This window comes from Cryptomeria japonica, chromosome 10 (assembly GCF_030272615.1).
Source record: "Cryptomeria japonica chromosome 10, Sugi_1.0, whole genome shotgun sequence".
Classification (NCBI taxonomy): Eukaryota; Viridiplantae; Streptophyta; class Pinopsida; order Cupressales; family Cupressaceae; genus Cryptomeria; species Cryptomeria japonica.
This window is the reverse complement of record NC_081414.1, coordinates 81,506,521-81,523,749: the sequence shown is the minus strand read 5'-3', so window position 1 is coordinate 81,523,749 and position 17,229 is coordinate 81,506,521.

Genomic DNA, 17,229 nt, shown 5'->3' with positions numbered 1-17,229 from the left:
AAATGTCATTTTGGAGTCACTGAAGGAAAGTTACTGGGACACATAGTCTTTAAGGAGGGGGTGAGAATAGACCCTGAGAGAATTGAAGCAATCAATAGGGTGTCTGAACCTAAAAATGTGAAAGGTATCCAATCCTTTTTAGGTAAAGTAAATTTTGTCAGGAGATTCATTGCAAACTTCGCAGAGATAGTGAAGCCTATCGTCAAATTGCTTAAGAAGGACACAAAGTTTCATTGGGATCAAGAAGCCTCAAAAGCTTTTGCTGAGATTAAGAAGGCAATCCAAGAGGCACCAGTGTTGAAATCTCCTGATTATAGTAAGCCTTTTTCTCTGTTTTCTTTTACTTCATATCATATGGTGGCTGCAGTATTACTACAAAAGGATAATGAAGGATATGAACATCCCATAGCCTTCTATAGTAAATCTTTGCAGGTAGCAGAACTAAAATATGAAACCATGGAAAAACAAGCTTATGCCCTAGTTAAAGTTGTTAAGGCTTTTGGGCCATATTTAGTGAATGCAAATATCATTGCCTATGTCCCACATGCTGCAGTTAAAAATATTTTGTCTCAGTCTAAGGTTACTGGAAAGAGATGCAGATGGATTAATAGAATTCAAGAATTCAACTTGGAGATAAAGATCACCAAATTGGTGAGAGGTTTAGGTTTGGCTAAGCTCATGACTAAGTCAAATCTCATGAATAAAGAAATACACAATGTTGAGTTTAGAGATGCTTTGGTCACTAGTATTGAGAGGCAACCCTGGTACACAGAGATAATTCGAGTTTTGAGAGGTGATACACTCCTAGAAGAAATGACATACAATCAGAAAAGAACTCTGAAACTCAAGTCCTAAAAATATGTGCTCATTCGGGGTGATCTTTTCTGGAGAAAAAGAGATGGAGAGTTACTTATGTGTTTGGATGAATTTCAAGCTAAATAGGTGTTGACTGAAATGCATGATGGAGTATGTGGAGGTCACTATTCTGCTAAGACTACTGCTGGTAAGATAATACGGGCTGGGTATTATTGGCCCACCTTATTTAAAGATACCCATGCATATGTTCAAAGATGTGACCCATGTCAGAGATTCTCATCCAAGCTCAAGTATGAAGGAGCCTTACCCCTAAATCTAGTCTCTGTAGAAGCTCCTTTTGTTCAGTGGGGCATTGATTTTATTGGAGAAACTGTTGAGAAGTCAGGGAGAGGTCATGGATGGATCATAGTGGCCACTGATTATTTCACTAAATGGATAGAAGCCATCCCTACAAGAAGAGCTACTAGTAAAGTTGTCATTGATTTCCTGATGGATAATATTGTAACTAGATTTGGAACACCTACAAAATTGGTGATGGATAATGCCATGTGTTTCAGATCAGAAGAGTTTGTAGGTTTTTGTACTATTCACGGTATCCTCATGTCATATTCTTCACCTTATCACCCTCAGGGGAATGGACAAGCAGAATCCAGCAATAAAAGCATGTTGAATATCATCAAGAAAATCCTAGAAGAGAATAAAAGATCTTGGGATCAAAAGTTGAAATTAGCTCTGTGGGCAAATAGAATGACAGTTAAGAAATCCATTGGAATGTCACCTTTTGAATTAGTTTATGGTGCCCAAGCCAGACTGCCAGTAAATAACCTTTTTCCAGTGTATGAGTTTTTGCAGAATGAGGACATGGAGGTATCTGAACCAATGGAAAATAGAATGATCCAAATTGTAGAAATGGAGGAGTTTAGGACTTCTGCCCATAAGAAAAATCAGAAGATCCAGTTGTAGTCAAAGTATCTTTTTGATAAAAGGACATCACTAAGGAAGTTTCGAATTGATGACATGGTTCTTCAGTGGAATGCAAAAGGACAGGGTAAGGGAAAGCATAAGAAATTTAAATCACTATGGATTGGCCCTTTTGTGATTTGTGACTTAAATGGTAAGGATTCATATTTCTTGAAGAATATGGATGATGAAATGCAGGAATTTCCAGTACATGGACAATTCCTGAAGCATTATTTCTCTTAATGTCCATGCACGGTAGGTCCTTTGTTTGTACATATTTTGTTCCTTTCCTGCTTCTTTATTTTGGTCTGTGTTTTGGTCGGTTTCTCTAGAGTTTTTGAGTTTTCTTGTGTTGACCTTGCGATCAACCATCCCCGGTCAGAGCTATTGTTATCACTGATTAAAAATGGGCTTTTCTTTTCCCATGATTGGCTATGAGTTGTTGAAGTTTTGAATAGGGTGTAGTTCCAAATGCTTCAGCTTTGTTCTAGACCTCAAGGGTTTAAGGGTTTTTTATTTTAGATCCTCTTGTGTTTGTTTTAAACCCTCTGGTTTTTAATCTTTCGTTACTTTATTCACTTAAGTAATGGGTCGCGGGGTCATAGGAGGTGTCCCCCTTTGTTGTTTGCCTAGGCGGTCATGTTCATTAATCAAAAAATTTATGCCTTATATGTTTTCTCCTAAAGTTGTCGGGCCGAGTAACTAGTGCGCATCTCCCAGATAGATCCACGGCTCGCGTTATTTCGCTAGGCGAAGTTGTGCGTAGTTTAAAACCAGCGAAGTTGCAAAAACCACATGGCATGCCACATAGACGGTCCAACTAGTTGTTGACAGCAAGTAAAATGGTGGCACATGGCACAAGTCACAACAGTGAGCGGGTCGGGATTAAAGGTTAAAAGGCGGGCCCCAGAGGTGAGTCAAGTCGCAGATGGAGATGACCTGGAGGATACAGCTGTTAAGAGTTAAGTGGGGCTCTGTGGTTTCCTTTTGGCATATAACAGAGTGACAAGTCAGCTCCGAAAGTGACTGGACGCCAAGTGTTCACAGTGAGTCAGCTGGCCCACCCCTCCCAAGAGCCTTTTCAGAGGATTAAAAGCAGATCAGCTTAAGAGATGATCCGACGGCCCACGCTATTTTGCAAGGGTAAGATGCTCATTCTTTATACCCCAAGAAATAGCAAGAGTGCACGAGAGTTGTCCACATGTCATGATGATGACCTGGAGGATATAGCTGTTAAGAAGAAAGTGGGGCCCCGTGGTTTCCTTTTGGCGTATAACAAAGTGACAAGTCAGCTCCGAAAGTGACTGGACGCCAGGTGTTCACAGTGAGTCAGCAAGCCCACCCCTCCCGAGAGCCTTTTCAGAGGATTAAAAGTCGATCAGCTTAAGAGATGATCCGACGGCCCACGCTATTTCGCAAGGGTAAGATGCTCATTCTTTATACCCCGTGAAATAGCGAGAGTGCACGAGAGCCGTCCACGTGTCATGATGATGACCTAGAGGATATAGTTGTTAAGAAGAAAGTGGGGCCCCGTGGTTTCCCTTTGGTGTATAACAGAGTGACAAGTCAGCTCTGAAAGTGACTCGACACCAGGTGTTCACAGTGAGTCAGCGGGCCCACCCCTCCCGAGCACCATTTCAGAGGATTAAAAGCCGATCATCTTAAGAGATGATCTAATAGCCCATGCTATTTCGCAAGGGTAAAATGCTCATTCTTTATACCCCGCGAAATAGCGAGAGTGCACGAGAGCCGTCCATGTTTCATGATGACACGTGGGCTAAGAAGAAAGTGTGGGCCCGCCAAGGTGGAACCAGTGGTATAAAGGAAAGACACGCGGCCAACATTAAGTCGACTGCAAAGGAAATTTCAAGGTCAATGGCTGGGTGCCACGTGGTATTATATAGCCAATAGAGAAGAGGGACCCAGCGCGGAGCCAAAGTTGTTAGTTAATCTAACGCTCGATCAAGTTTCTTTTGGTCGGACGGTCGGTGCTATTTCGCAGGACTAAGCTGCCCGATAGTTATGCTTCGTGAAGTTGCGAAAGAGAAGAATGAAACACTTGCAGGAATGTTGTGACCCGTTGGAGCGAAAAATACAAATTCTTGTATGAATTCAAGTTTGAAGGGATGGCCGAAGCATGCGGAATCAATGTTGTAGTTAAGGCCCAGAGTACAAAATTTGATTTCCTATCAACCGGGTGAAGATATCTTTTAAAGGATTTTGCAGAAGAGTAGATGCAGAGTTATTTTCTTCAGGTACAGAGCAAGTCGGTTTAGTTGCAGAGCAAATTCCTTCAAGTGAAGAACAGGTTCTCCTATATTCTTGTGTAGTAATTCATGTGTAGTGTTTTAAAAAAGATAATTGATTCATCACAGAATTGTTTAGGAGTGGTATTCATTTCTTACGCTTTCAAAATGGCTCCTAAAAGAGAATTTTTTGGTAAAGTTAACTATTCAGAGAGGAGTGTCTGTGATGATTTTTTAGAATAGTTGACATTGTCAACTAATCAGGCTTCAAAGGCAAAAGAACTAGTACCCAAAGCTCCTTGTTTAAAGATAGGAGAAGGATTATATGACAAGGGTAACTGGTTGAGAGACCCACAGGTTGGATTGTCTAGGTTGGGGTTGTTTAAAGTTGGATTCGGAATGAGAAATTCTCCTGCCTCGCAAAACTGTATCTGGGAATTAGATGTCAAGAAATTAGTTGTCCCAAGGGTATTTATGGACACAGATTTGCTGACCCAAATTATGCTCAACTATGATCCAGTCACAAAAAGCATTCAGGATGTGAATGGGAAAACCCTTGTTGAGATTAATGCTGAAGAGTTCAGGATAGCTTTTGGGCTTAATGAGTTCACCAATTTTCTAGAACCTATAAATTTCACATCATTAGCCCAAATTTAGAGGAGTCATCTCAGGAATGGGCCTCTCAAGGAATTTTTTGTAAAAATAGGAGGGTTAACAGTTGTAGGACCCAACACACAGGAGCCTTTTTCATTAAGTATGTTCACCCTGAGGGCTAAAGGAATGTATTGGGCACTTTCCCAAGTTTTGGGAGAAGATGCAGAAGCAAATATGCCAAATCATTACTTGTTAATGATCGCTCAGATTTTGAATCCTTCTCTTGCAATCACATTTGATTATGCCTCTTATATTGCTGATGCTATTCATGGAGGGTTAATAGGAATCAAGAATGGAAAGGTGGATAGGCCTTTCGGATGGTACTAACTCCTGATGCATCTTTTTCTCTTCAAAGCTGGTGATTACTTTGCCAGTGGACTGGAGCTTGTTAAGGAGAAGGAAGGAGAAAAAATGTTGGTACAATTATGGAGTACTGTGTTGTCATGGGATAGAGAGGATGCCAGTTTTTTTAAGTTTGATAAATATTTTGCATTAAAGATAAGGACTCTCCTTTGCTCTGAGAACCCAAGAATCCCCAAAGTTCTTATGGAATTCATAAGACTAAAAGAATTCACAGAGAACATAAAAATTTTTCATAACTGGGGTGACATTTACTTGTATCCAGTCTCCACAGTTTTCAGAGTTTTTTGTTTCAGCGGCACCCCATTTTTGCTACCTTACCAAGTCCCTCTCAAAGTGGGAATCACAAAGATCCTTAGACAAATTGGTGGCTTACAAGAGGTAAAATTAACAGATAGGGGTAAAGGGACTATTTTCCCTGCAGCTACGATAGCTCACCAATTTGTAATAACAAAAGAAGGCTGGAATTGCTTTGAGGATTTCCTCAAGCCTTATCATTTATCCACTGCAATGTCCAGGTGTGCTGATCCAGAAGACTTCTTCAACGGTATGTTTAGGAAGAAGGTAGCATGCAGAGGTAGGCCTCATCAATTCCAGTTTCCTGAAGACCTCGTCAGAAATGAGTTTGATCAAGATGAGAAGGAGCTAAGGAAAGAGAAGTGGGTGGCTTATAAGAAAGCCTTGGATTTTGTGCATCAGTTTGATGCCAACTATGACCCATTGTCTAGCTTTTTCCCACTGGAAGAGAAAATAAAGTTTTTGATTGTCTGTTTTGAAGATGTGATGCAGACATTGAAGGATAAGAGGGAAGCTGTAATCAAGACCAACCCTGAGAAGGCAAGAATGATCCTAAGTAGGTCAGCTTCCAAGAAAGCAATCCCTCCTGGTGATTACACACTGCATAAGAAATCCAGTTATAGTGTGTTGGTGCCTACAATAGGGGATCCCTCTACCTCCAAAGGAAAGAGGAAGATACAAGATGTCATTGACATCCAAGAGAGCCCAAAGAAGCAAAGGGTGGGGAAATAAGTACAATTAGATACACCTTTGTATTCCCCATCCCAATCCCCTATCCATATAGGAAATGAGCAAGCAGTAGCTGAGAAACTCCTATAGTTGGGTAGTCTAGGGAAAATTGCATACACTTATGATGAAGTAGAGGAAGGGATGCCAGAAGAACCCATTGTTGCTGAAATGGATATCACCTCGACTGAACTTAAAGGCCATGAGTGAGATCCTGAGATAAAGCAGGCAAGTAGTGCCTTTCTAGCTGATAACAATTTTGTCACATCAGAAGCATTTATGCAGTTTATATGGAAACAACACATAGATAGATATAATGCTAGATGTGAAACAAGAAAGGCTGAGCAACCCAATAAAGATCCAGCCATGGTGGAAGAGGAAATAAAGCAAGAGATGATGGAAAAATTCAAAACCATCACCCCTGAGCAGGGAAGAGATATGGTATCACAAGCTGGAGTGCTTATCTTACCCGAATGGGATACTATAGATGCTCTGGTATTAGATGTAGTAAGAAAAGAGACTAAACCTATGGAGGGGGTTACTTTCAATAAGGATAATGCTGCACTCGTCATGTGGTCTCTCAAGAGAAATGAGAGTAAGAAAAGAAAAGACACCCCAGGGTCAAGTTACCTTGGTGGAATGATGGTGAAGAGAGTGCAGAGTACAGGGGTGGTGGAGGCTGCTAGCACTGTGTTAGAGACTGCAAAATTTAGTGTTGCAGTAGTAGAGAAGGAAGCCAAAGAGAAAGAGGTCCTCCAAATTAAGTTGGAAACAGTTTTGAAGGCTTATAAAAATGTAAAGGAGGAGGTAAGAGGTAAGGATAGCATCATTGCCAAATTGTAGAGCCAGTTGATTGGACAATACCATTAAGGTGAGTCTTCAAAACTGATGATCTCCTCTTCTCCTACAAGACCTCCACCTACTATCCCTATCATTGATTTTCCACCATCTCTAGCACCCTCCATCTCTCAAGTGATTGAAATCACTCCCCAAGAATTAGAAAATTTGAAACAGGCTCAGGCCTTATATGCAAAGAAATATGAGGAGAATGTAAGGGCTACAATTTCTAGTTTTGCAGATACAATAAATGCCTCATTGCTCTACAACAATGTAGGTAAAATTATGGAAATATGGAATGAGCTCAGGAGAGACAAGGCCATTTTGACGCCTATTTTTGATAGATGGAGGCCTAGGGAGCAAGATTTAGAGTTTATGTGTGTATCCTGCGATGAAGCAAGGGCCAATCCCATCATTAAATCCACTTCTGATATCTCTAAAATCTTAATACAATTAGCAGCAGAGGTGGATAATGTGGCTGGGAAGGTTAATCTGTGCAAGAAGGAATACACTGACCAAGTTTTTGAGTTGCTTCCAGGAGTTTTTGCTAGCCTAGATCAGTTAAAGGACAAACAAATGTGGCTTAAAGAAATAGAAGGTAAATTATCAGCAAGAGTTAAAGGAATTATTGATTTAGATGATGCTTCTTTCTTTGTTTTGGCAATTCAAGAGATAGAGAAAATTAAGTCACATTATGGTTTTCTTAATTTGGAAGTCAACAAAATGAGAAATTCTTGGAAAAGGTTCACTAAGACTAAAGATAAAGTGATTAATTTCTCATGGCCGACAGAAGAGGTGTATGGTGAGTGGACAACTAGATATGCCACCCATGATACGGAATGGTTGGAGAGGGCCCCTAAAAATGTAGAAGAGGTTGCAACTAAACAGCTTGTTGAAGAAACTGCAGAGGCCGGAAAGAGCTTGTAACTATATTTGCAGAAAGCTTGTAACCTCTTTATTTTGAAAGAAATGATTGTAACAAACTCTCCTCGAGAAGTCCGAAGCTTTGTGCATCCATGTTGTTATAAATGGATACCAGGACTAGAAGAAAAGGAGATCACAAATAATTGTAAGAAAACACTGCAGAAATTTATCTGAGTTTTTCTAAGTCTAATGGAGAATACTCGAAATTTCTTGTAATATTTCTTGAACTAAATATCTATATATAGACCATCGGTTTTTAGTAAAGCTTTGTGTTGTCTTCAAGTGTGTTTACAAATTTTGTTTACTGCTTTCATTCTGAATAATCCAGGGTTGTTTTGTTTGAATGGAATTGCAAAGCAATTTTAGTAGAAGTGTTTGTTAGCTTTTCTCTTTAGGAGGGAAATTAAAGATGCGGGGATCACTCATACCAGTAAACTCCTTGGAAGGAACTTTGAATTTTGATGACCATAGCTTAGTTTGCAATGATTGAATTCTTGTAGGTGTCAAGCATATACAAGGATTAATAGAAACCATGCCAACAGAAAGCATAAAGATGTTTTGTTTGAGGAGTCTTATTTGAGTTTAGATGACTCTGTGACCTTGGATAAGGCACTGGTATTAATTGAAGTTGTTTATTGCATGCTTTGTTGATCAAAATACTGAATTTAAGTATAACTTCCATTATTTGTTTTCAGTTGTTTTCAAGGTGAATAGATCTACTGGTTTTCTGGACTGGTTTACTGTGGGTTTTTGTTTGAAAGTGTGAATTCAATTCACAAAGGTATACCCACCTAGGCTCTGAGTAAGCCCGAAGTGTAGAAGGTTTAATCAAACCTTTTCATATGTTGTCTTGAGAATTTCCTTATCTTTGATGTCTCTTCTGCACCAAGCTTAAATCATATTATTTTAAGGATGTTAAAGGGAATAAGATTTTGAAGACAACAAAGGGGAACAAGGAATTTAATTCCAAGTGGATTGCAAGGGTTGAAGCGTGATTTACCCTCTTTTGTAAATGAGAAAGATGACTTGTTGACTATGTGGAAAAGAGAGAGAAAATGATTGAGATGAGGAGCCACCAGTTCAGGATTGCACACTAACTTCGGATATGAGCTAATTAGACTAATACGGAATGCCCTGTAAATTTGGAGAAAATTCCTCAGGACCATGGCGGGAATGTAGATGGTCCTCCATAAAGTCCGCAAAACAAAAAGGGTTCTTCGGTCTCTACAAATGAAGCCCAAACTTGCAATTATAGCCGCACGCCTACAACTTGCATGCAGAAAAGAGAAGAAAAGGGGTTGTTGATAGGGGTTTGCCTCAGTCAAACCTTGGTCTAGGAATCAACCTTGAAAGAAAGGAATTGCAAATTCTTGAATGTAAACAATGGAAATGTATACCTTGTAGATCTCCAATTTCTCGATGATGATTCTTTGCTTCTTGAATGTAATCACAAGTGTTGCATGAATGACATGTAACATGACAAAACCCTAAAACATATACATACTTGCAAATGAATGTTGAAATATTGCTCAAATGGATGATGAAGAAGACTTGAATGCTTGAATGCTTGATGATTTATATCTTCGCCAATGCTTGCTTATCTCCTTCCTACTTGAATTTTGCCTCCCATTCCCCCTTATGCAAATGAGAAAACCAACTCCCTTTTATACATGCCTCTTAAAGATTAATTTATCTCATAAAAGGCTGACATTGGGGAGATTTAGGATCCCGAAGTGCAAATGGGGCTAGGGGGACCTATCTTGGGGATACCCTAAGAAGGTGGGATAGGGGGGCCATGCCCTTGTGCTACCCTATCTTGGGTCCCAGACAGGGTCCTGAGGCTATCTCAGGGCTCAAACAGGAAGGGGTCAAGGGGTGAAAATGCAGAAATAGGTCACAGTTAGGAAGGAGGATGTGATCGCCAAGGTGAGGACCTCAAATGTGGTTAAAATTTTAGGAGGCACAATTTTATGACACTACATTTAGCCCCCACTTTAACTTATGGTTTACGCCACTAGTTCTGGTAAACTAAAAGAAATAGAAATGAAGACGAGAGATGCAGAGAAAGATCACAAGGAGTATAAGATGTCACTAATCACAAGGAACCAAGCCCCTAGTCTTAGGATCTTTGTTGCTATTTTGAGTTTGTTGGTATTTTGCATAGAGATTGCATTAATGATATGTTGTCATTAATTTCAATTGAACCGGTAAATGCTATTCATGTTATTGTTGATATTGTTGTTTTTAATATAGGCTAGTAACCAGTAAAGAGAGCTTTGTGGAAGATGTTGTAAACCTGTATGTTAAGTTTGTGAGATAAAACGGTGAATTGGTGTAAAGGGTTAAAACTTTCTATGCATTGTAACTGGTAAACCCTATCAACTCTTAAACCTTAACCAATCAAGTTTGTTGGTTTATTATCTGATGAGTGGTAATGATGAAGACACATGTGATCATTGAATAAGGATATGTTCAAATTGTTTTGGCACGTTTGTTTTTGTCTAGGGAAGGAGAAAAGTGGATTGTAGTTAATGCACAATGTGTGATGAGTTACAAAGTCCTATGAAGCGGTGATCATGGAGTGGTTGGAATTTTCTTGAAGAATGGGAAGAGATTTTCATGATTTCTAACGATCAAGATTGTACCAACTTGTTTGTAATCTCAATGATGAGAATAAGGCTTTTTCTATGTTACCGACCTAATTGATTTCTATTTAAGGTCGATGAAGTTGTTGTAAAGGTTGTTGGCAAGGTTGGTAGAAAACCTGTTGAGTATGTAGTTTCCCAACCAGTGAATGGATCTACACTTTGAGTGAAGGCAGATTGAAGCATAGAACGATCTGATGAAGCAAATATTGTGCTACTCAGATAGATCAAGAAAACTTGTTGTTTTCTAACAATTACAATAGAAGTAAAATCCCTTAACTAGGTAAGTTCTAATAAGCTTGGTTACTCAATAAATCCTTTAACAATGTGGTCCATTAGCTTGGATTCTTAAATCCTCCAGCGAGGTTACTCCTAAAAGGTTATTGTGCTTTTAATCAAGGCATATTTGTAAATCCCTTAACTGGGTGATTCCTAAATGGAATTAGTTCTTAACAGGACTTATTGTAAAGCTCTAACAGGCTTTGGCTCATAACAAGGTGAACTTCAAAAGAGTTCAGATAGGTATCCTTGTGAGTCTTATCTCACTGTGGTTTTTACCTATTTGGGTTTTCCACGTATAAACATTTGTTTCAAGTGGTGAATGCTTTTGTGGATGTGATCTTATTTGTTGATTTGGTTAATTTCTAATAAGGTATCTTAAGTAGAAGCATTGAGAGATGATTATGTTGAGTTATGATTAGGTATTGTTGATATTCACAAGATTGAAGACTTTACTATTAAAATTGTCATAACAATTAAACCTGTTGATGTCAAGCATTCTTATGAATATTGATCTTGACTCAGATATGTTTACTTTGTTTGACTGAGTTTCAGTTTGGGAACTTTGTATCAGTTTTTCAATATACTGTTGTAGACGTATAAAATTGACCATATTCCTAAATGAATATTTTATGTTCATTTCTCTATTTAATTAAATCCAATTTAATTAAATTATCCACATTCATCTATTTAATTAACTAAATTACTCAATTTATTTAAATTAAATTCACTATACCCATTTAATGAATAAATCATTTTATTCAATCAAATTCCCCCTATCCACTTTTAATTAAATTCAAATTTAATTAAATAGTTATCCTAAATTGAATAAATCAAATTTATTTAATTGCAACCAAATTGAATGAAATTCTTTATTTCAATTAAATCCTATTATCCCTCCATCCCCTTGCAAAATCCCAAACCCCTTTCTAATCCCTTCTAGAATCTTCTAATCGCTTCTAATTAACCTAACTCCTCCTCTAAACTTTGTCACATCCCTAAGCAAAGGGAAGTCAATTCTCAAAACCTCAAAGTCTTTGATAACCATTAAAGGCTTTCAACCTTCAACCACTAAATGACTCAAAGTCTTTGATAACCATTGAAGGCTTTCAACCTTCAACCACTTAATCCCCAAAGTCTCCAATAACCATTAATGGTTAACTCAAACCCTCCTACATGGTTAAAACATTTGTTTTGACTCAACCTTCATTCAACCCAAGGGTCTCATCAGGCCATTAATGCTTTGACCATGATTATCTCTTAATCATTTGCACAAAGGTTTATCCTTGGATTAACTCTTAATCCAGTGGGTAATCTTAATTTAGACTTGACCCTTAGCCTCTAGATAACCATGAGGTCTTCTCAGGCATTCAATGTCTCAAACCCCTTCTCTCAATCCAACCCTATTTTGACACTTGTCACCATTTCATTGGTGCAAATTGCAAACATGGATCCCCAACTTTCAAACTCAACCCTTGATCAACTCTTTCAATCCTGACCATCCATTGCCCTATTTTTGCTATAAATAGAGCTTTCATTCCTCCATTTTTAACAATCATCCTTCAAATTTGTAGCATCACACTTATGCTCAAATACATTCAAGCTTTCTCATTTCATATATGCTCATCATTTAACTTCTCTTTAGAATAGAAATTAGACTAAATATGCATGTTTAGAATAATTTCTTTATCATTTTAGTTCAATCATAGACTAAATATAGTATGCTAGGATAGTATTCATACTAATCTTGTCATCTTATCATTTAGTTTATTGCATTTTAAAATCATACCTAGCTTATAACACATCTCATTCTAAAAATCTATCAGTGCATCCCTCGTTCTTGCATTTGCCATTCCTGAACCATTTTGCTCAGTAATCTGAGAGCAAAATATTGGTTTGAGGGACATTGTGAGATAGAGAACCATGGGACCCACCTTGGGAAGCTGAGTAATACATTATTACTCCATAGCTTGCACCAAGAAGTCCTATGTGTGTGTGTGGACTAGTATTATAACATATTTTCACATATTAAGTTTTACCAGCCCACTTTTCCACCATACATTTCTGGTGCCCACCGTGGGGCCCAACCCCAAATATCAAATCGGTTTTTGAAACTAATCACTTTTGCAAGTCCGCGGGAAACAGGAATCAGCGTGTGGGAAACATTCCCTAGCATCCGGCTAAAAGTGTAGTGCATTCCGCTTACTGTTTAGCACATGGAGTCTACATTATAGCAAGTAAAGACCTTTCCTCAGTGCATGGCTCCCTCTAATATTTTCCTGTAGGTCTCAGCGCGGAACAAAACCAGAATAGCGCATCCAATAAACATCATAGCACATTGGGCCCACTGTTTAGCGCTTAAAGTCAATCATCTAGCATGTTCTGTGAATACATTAGCACGTCAACACACTCACTTTCGGAAGAAAACCAGAGTAGCGCCTTCGGCGCACAGAGTAGCGCATCCAGAAAACAGTATAGCACATTAATCCTTAATTTTAGCGCATCAAAAATATATTGTAGCGCATACAATCTGTTCTGTAGCGCATCACCGACAAAAGACTAAAATTAAAATTGTATCTGCAATAGAATTTAGACTTGTAGAAGTCCACCGAAATCCAAATTTTTTAACTCGTGGATCACAATTTTGCAGGGGTCTAACAGTTTTCTTGCAGGTGGAGCGGACCATTTTCTTTTAAAAAGCGATTTCTTTTGCTGACCAAACCATCGAATTTACTTTGTTGACCAAATTCATTTTCATAGATTAGAAAATCATTGATGTGCATGGATAAAATAAACACCATGTTTTTGTGGAGCAACATCTCCACATAGATTTTACTACATCACTGAATTGAAAGGCTAAAAATAAACAATTTGATTGCTTTGTCTTGAAAGTGGAAGGAATATGCTCTCCCCTTAACTGGGTGATCAAAAATCCAGACCGCTCTTACAGCTTTCATTATTTCAAGCATTTAGATCCATTTAGTAGGCCTGCCTTCCCGAGGAGTTGGAATCAACTCTTAAAGCCATTTATGGTCGGTGTGAAGGGAACGACCTAAGTGGGGAACGACTTTGACACCAAGAATTCCAACCCACTATAATCAAATGTGGAAAGTGATGAAAGTCCTTTTCAACGGTTGCGCGCAGTGATTAGCCTTCCCCCAGTATCCTCGAGATATGTAAAGCCTTTGCTCTAAAGGTTGGGAAGCCTCCTGAGGGAGTTTATCACTGACGGCCGAACGGGAAGCCTGATTACGAACCTTAGAAATAGAAGCTTTGAACCGAGTCAGTAACCATACATTTATAACATCATAGTGCAAGGGTGGGGAAGAATCCACCCCCAAGATTACTCACCATATATCTCCCAAGATAACTACTCAGCTATGAAGCAATTCACTTTGAGTTAATTTCTAGCAAAAGGCAAAAAAACAGGCGCCCTCTAGGAGGTGACACAGCTGTTTGAGCTGACGGAGTATCAAGACTAGTGAGCTATGATGTTATTTATGACCCTTGATTAAAGAGTCTTTCTGAAGTGTATTATTTGTATCCAAACCTGTTAAAACATTAGGGATTTGAACAAGTCCTCGCAGAACATACACTTTTTGTTAGATTAGGCAAAATGGTTGTACTTTTTTGTGCTGTGTTTGCATTTATTACCTCAGAAAATCATCCATCGCACTTGAAAATTTAACAAAAGAATTTCAAAATTCACAAAAACCAGATCAAAGGAAAAATCAGGGCATTTTAGCGCATGAGAGCAGCATCTTAGCGCATAGACTACTTCTATTAGCGCATCCAGACCTCCAGTTATTGCATTAGTTCAAAACAGTAGCGTTTCATCTTAAGGCAAAAACAGTGCAAAATCCTTTAGCGCATCAGAAAAACAATCTAGTGCATGGAAATCAAACATTAGCGCATAAGGTCAAACAGTTAGCGCGTGATAGGCCCAGACTAGCGCATAGGTTTTTCAATAGTTAGACAACAATTTTTACAACAGTCTGAACTTTAGTGCATGTCCGGGGGCAGCCTAGCGCGTGAGTTTATTATTTTAGCGCATCAAGAAATTTTAGTAGCGCATAGAAACTCTGTTCTAGTGCGTGATCGAAAATAGAAAAACAAAGAGCAAAAACCGAGAAAATTTTTGAAATTTCAAAACCATTTTTAGAAGTCTTTTTCATCAAAAATCATTTTTCATCACAACAGAGTGACAAACAAACCATTAAAACTATTTCTCAAGCCAAATTTGTGACAAAATGAACGTTGTCAGAATCTTAAACAAATTGCACAATAGAAGATGTCTCTCCTATCATAATCTGGAAATCTCATCATTAGTGTCAACAGAATCCTTTACCATCCTACGGATTTTATCTCAAAACACTTGTTTAAAATTTTCAAATTGTCAAATCAAGTTTCCAGATCGGGAGGCTTTTATCCATATCATTTGACATGTTTTGTCGTGAAGGGGCATCTAAAAGCCTTCACTTTGATAGAGTAAACTTTGAAATTTTCAAAAACAAGAATCAACTAAATCCAAACCAATCAAAGGAAACCATTGATCACTCATGCATGACTAATCCCCTTATTCTGAGAAGAAAGAACCTCTATCCTAACATCACATTGAAGAAACAACAACCTAGTTTTTCCAAATTCATCAAGAGAAATAAGTTTTTATACATCAATCGTCAACTCTTCAAATCTCATTAGGTATTCCTTCATCACGTCAAATGGTATATCCAAAACAAATCTAGCGAATTTGACAAAGAACCTTTGAAAACAAGAGCATACTGTCAAAAGTCCGCTTTTAATCAAACCATAAACCACGGCAGAAGGATCAATCCAGCATTCTTGCCCAATGAGTGCATCACATATAACACATCTCGACCAGAACCACCAACCCCCGAGCAATGCATCAACGAGGCTTTTGTCCCTTTCATCACTGAAAGTTTCTACTAGAATGCCTGTTACTCGCTCTCAGAGAGACAAACAAAGCGAGGCACATGCTGAGTCCAGTATGAATCGAAGATTATCAAATCCTTTTGAAATTCCACCCGTAGAAGAACCTGAAATTACTGAAGCACTTCTTCGGGAATGTCAAGAAAACCTTTCCTTCCAAAAGCTTGTAGAAAAGCTCATGGAAAATGACAAGGAAAAGTATCTGCTCATGCTCACAAGTAAAGGCGTTAAACTTCCTAAAGATTTCGATGCAAACATTTTTCAAACTGGGTCTCGACAATATGCATATCAAGAACAACAAAGAGAAGAAGAAACTCACATACTTGAGCAACATATTCCAGAGCAGCACATTCCAGAACAACACATACCAGAAATGCGTATACCTGAGCTCAAAACTCCAGAACAAAACATACCGCTTACCGCACCTTTTCAGTTAAGAACAAATACAAGGGAAGAACTCTTCCTTCGGCAAGATAATGCGCCTTTGGTTGCCCTTACTCAACAAATGCAAATGTTGCAAAGGTAAATACAAGATATGCAACAAGGGACAACAGTACGGTACTCTTTAAACGAAATATGTCCTTACCTATTTGACAGAAGATTGAACATGGTGCCTTTTCCTCCAAACTTAGACGTTCCCAAATTTGATAAATATGATGGAAAAAGTGATCCCCGAGATCATGTTCGAGAATTTTGCACACTGAGCCTTGAATTTGCTCATGATGACACCTATTTGATGAGGTTATTCCCCAAAAGCTTGGGAGGGAAAACCATGGAATGGCTATCTAAAATCTCACCACCTATTAGATCATTTGATGAATTGGTTAACAAATTCATAACCCACTATTCCTACAACATCCAACATGCCATAACCATGCTAGATGTTTGCAACACCAAACAAAAGAACAACGAAACATTCATGGTGTTCCTTCAACGCTGGCGACGCATGGTATCCAGATATCCTCGAGATATTCCCGAAAAGGACAAAATGGAAATCTTCATCGATAACTTAAATGGCGAAATGAGTTACAGAATAAAACTTCAATGCATACCATCTTTCTCTAAATTGATTGAAAATGGCATTCAAGTAGAGGAAGCCTGTGTCAAAAAGGGAACACTCAAATTCTACAAGGAAGGAACAAACTCATCAAACTACAATAATCAGAACAACACCAACCTTGACAAATCTCGATTTTGGACCTAAAACAAAAACAAAGGCAACAATGAATCATATGATCCCAAATCTAAGCAACCAGTGCTTGCATTATCCGGAAATCCTCAAAATGCAAAAAATCCTAAAAATGCTACTCCCAGTGCTAACACATATGCACCAAACATCGATCAAGGACAACTCAACACAAACAACACCAATCATACTCAAAGCAAAAACATGAATCCAGGACCTAACAACCATTCACGCAACAACATGAACAATTTCTAAAAGCGCATCTTCACACCACTGGGACAATCATTAGAATCCACATTCAGAGAACTTTTGGCAAACAAGATTCTTTCTTTGCCTCCAATCAGCAACT